Below are 3,852 nucleotides of genomic sequence, written 5' to 3'. Positions count from 1 at the left end.
GGGAACGTTTAAATGAGGATGCAGGCTGACCTATTGTGATGACAAGATGTACAGGACACTAAGTTAAAAAATGAACTTTACAATGTAGGGGGGGGTCAGGAGGTGTTGGGGAGGGGGGAGGGAAATGATGGTAGGGGGAAAACAAAGGAAGAGTTAAATGCTTGCTATGGAATGTACTCATTACCGTACTTATGTACCTGTAACCCCTCTCTACAGCATTTTTATTATATATATATACCTATATATTCGCATATATATGTATCTACATACATATATTTTTAAAGGAAAATGAACTTTACAACTTCAGTAGGGGAGGGGGTTTAGTTGTAGAGGTGGGAGGGAAGGAGTGGTAGGGGGAAAACAAAGAAGAGGGCAACAATGCTCAATAGGAAATGTACTCATTGCCTTGTTCATGTAACTGTAACCCCTATGTACAGCATTTTTACAGTAAAAAGCTTACAAAAAATAATTCATGATTCAAAGCAAGCCCTAGCAGGAAAGTCTGTCAGATACTGATCTCCAACTAACCACGAGAAAACAGGGAGTGGCACTGTGGCTCAAGTGGTAGAGAGCTTGGCTTGAGCTGAAATTCAACCCAACGACCAACAAAAAGAAAAAAAAAAGAAAGCACCAAACAACCTGAAGATGTTGTCCAGAATAATGAGTGGGGCATAATGGAATTACATAACTTAGTCACTTGCAACCTAGTTTACCAGGGGAGATGGTGGGTGATTTGTGTGTGTACCAAAATCTGCAAAATTATTTTGCTCTTTCCCAAGGAGGGAGGAAGGGAGGAATGGAGGAGGGGAGAAGGAGTTTGTTTGGCCTTTCCTTTTGGTTCAGTGATTGCCTTCTGGAGACAAATTCAGAGAAATTCCACTTGTAATCCTACTTACATGCTTGGCAAAGAAGTCATTCCATGGACGTGGTCTGTGTCCTGTCCTTGGCCAGGTCCCAACCACCACTGGGTAATACAAGTCCCAATTCAGGACCAAGATGACTTGAAGACAACTGATCCACTGGGCAGGTGGACCTAACCACGTCCAGAAAAGACAGAAAGTACCATGCTGAGGGAAACACCGGAGATCTAGACTGGGCAGAGATTTTTTTGTGATTCTCATTTTGTATTACCACTTTGATTCTACAAAATAAACTATGGATTTTAACTTTCTTCCCTCCCTTTGGATAAAACTCACAAAAACCTTGTCTTTAGCTTTTAAGACATTTAACTCTTAGGTCTGGCCAATCATTTCCAGGATAGTGAATTACTTAATTGTATTTTGAACGCATAAATCATGCATATAAAACTAGCATATTTTGATCTTATGAGAAAACACCCTTGTTCTTTTCTGGTGTTATGACTAGTGTGATAATGCTCACTCAGGTTTATATCATTGTGCAATCATTGTTCCATTTTGTTCAGTAAACAGTTTTTCAGGACAGGAGAGCTGTGAGGGATGAATAATTTATCTGTACTTCTTGTGGCCTGGGAAGAGCTTCTCAGAATGTTTGCAAGAGGAAATAGGACTCCATATAGACCGAATGTAGAAAAAGATACACACCTTCAGTGCCACAGAAGGACAAATAAGAAAACTCATCCAGGCTCAGAGCAAAGCAACATGATGGGTTGTTTAGGTGCGTGAAAATTTGTGGATTGTCTTTCTTACCATAGAGAGATCATTCAATGCTGGCATTTATAATATGTTCCAGGACTCATATCTGTTTAGGTCTGTTTCCTCTGAAGCATCTTTGATAGGGACAGAAAGGAGAATGTAACAATGGCACCTAGTTATGTTCTCTGAACGAGATTTTATCTCTTTCCTGAAACAAGTTAGGGTTGTAATGAATGACTTGGATTTCCTGAGAGAAATTGATGTGTATTTCTTGTTTCTATTAAAGTTATCAAATGAATAACCTTAAATTTGTAAAATGTTATTATAACAAATATGAGATAATGATTTTTATGATACTAGGATGCATCCAGTTTCCTTTTAGATAGAAAATATTTGGCTGGCTTCCAACTAAAATCTTTGCATCTCAGCCTCCAGAGTATCTCGGGATGTAGGCATCAGTCACCTCTCCAGGCTGAGACAAATATTTTTGCTAAGGAAAATCACTATGATATGGAACATGAGGCATGAAGAATGTAGAATATGTATTTTAATGTTTTCGTTTCTTTCATGCATGTGTTTCTAACGCATTTATAAGATTATTTCTTTGTTGCTTTGTATGTCCCTCCTCCACAGTGTAACCCCCGCTTTCACTATATTTGATGTCAGTATAACATGTGGAGGAGATGGGGACAAACAAGTCGTTTAAGGATTCATGTGGACCTGTTGCAACAATGAGAAGTACAAAATGTCATGTCAAAACCAGCTTTACAATGTCGGTGTTGGGGGGAGGGGGTATGATTGGGTGGGAGGGAGGGGGGAGGCTGGTAAGGGAGGTGAAGGGTAAACAAAGGAGGAGGCTGCAATGCTTGGTAAGAAATGTATGCATTATCCTGCCCATGTAATTGTAACCCCTCTGTACAGTATGTTCTCAAATAAAATAAAATAAAATATAAAAAAATAAAATAAAATAAAAAGGAATATTTTGAAAGCATTAACAAAACTGAACTTATCACAAACTTACTGTCTTCAGTGAGGAGAAAAATGAGAAAGAAGTTACAGAGGCAGACAATTGGAGACTAAATAGAAGTTAGTGAATATTTCTTTGTTATCAGAGCTACTAAAGATTTCTTTTTAGAAAAATTCAGCTTGATATAGTGGTACATGCCTACAATTCTAACTACTTAAGAGCTAGACAGTGGAAAGTATAGGAGGTTTGCTGTTTGTATGGTAAAAATGTGATACAGGTACTTCAATATTTAAAACAAACTGGTGCCACATGTTTATAAGAGAGGCAAAAGTAGGAGGATAATGTTTTGAGGCCAGTCTAGGCAGTTAATAATAAACTATCTGAAAAGAAATCTAAAGCTCAACAAAGTGCTAGGTGTATGGATCAAGAGCAATTATCCAGGAAGTTTGAGACCCTGAGTTCAATCCCTTCTCCTGAAAAAAAAAGAAACAAGAAAAGGAAAAAGATTATGATACAATTTTCAAGATATTTTCTATGCATTTTTTGGCTACAATTTCCTTCTTCAATTGCCTTAAAAGTTTTGTGAAGTCATTTACACAGACGAATACCATTATTTGGGGAATTCACAAGAAATTCTTTACAACTCGTTTTGTTAAAGAACAACTCTGTAAATCTGAATTCAATGAGCTCAAAAGGAGAGGTAATGGTTTCATGAAAATGCACTTCATAGCTATGCGTCAGAATGTGAGGAATGATTGACTTGATTTTATATCAATTTTAAAAATTAGGGTAAATTCTTTTAGAATTTGGGATACACTTTTAAGCAAGATTTTTAGACAGTAAAATTATGGTTGTTATTTTGATAAAAGCTGTAAGACAATTGTTTCATAGATTTTATAGAAGCTATTCAACAATTGTTGGATAAATTCCAACAATGCAAATGTGTGTTCTGTTTCATCTGATGGTGTTACATATCTCATCATCTAGCGTTAGGAGGATGTTATCTTCATTTTCAAAATACAGAAATGGAGGCATGGGGAGACTTCGTGTGTTGCTGAAGGCTGATGTGTAAATGACAACTGAGACTGAGCAGAAACCAGAATCATGGCTGAAATTCAATTCATGATTTCCAAACCCGGTGACTATACTAACACTTAAATTTTTGTGCTAGCTGGGTGATATTGGACATGTTTCTTAGACTTGTCATGTGTTGTTTTATTCCTGTAAACAGGTAAAAATATTGGTGTTTTCTAGAAATAAAGATTATACCTT

Source organism: Dipodomys merriami, unplaced genomic scaffold (genome assembly GCF_024711535.1).
Source record: "Dipodomys merriami isolate MVZ:Mamm:240054 unplaced genomic scaffold, mDipMer1.0.p SCAF_1042, whole genome shotgun sequence".
Taxonomy (NCBI): Eukaryota; Metazoa; Chordata; class Mammalia; order Rodentia; family Heteromyidae; genus Dipodomys; species Dipodomys merriami.
Note: the sequence above shows the minus strand (reverse complement) of the source record.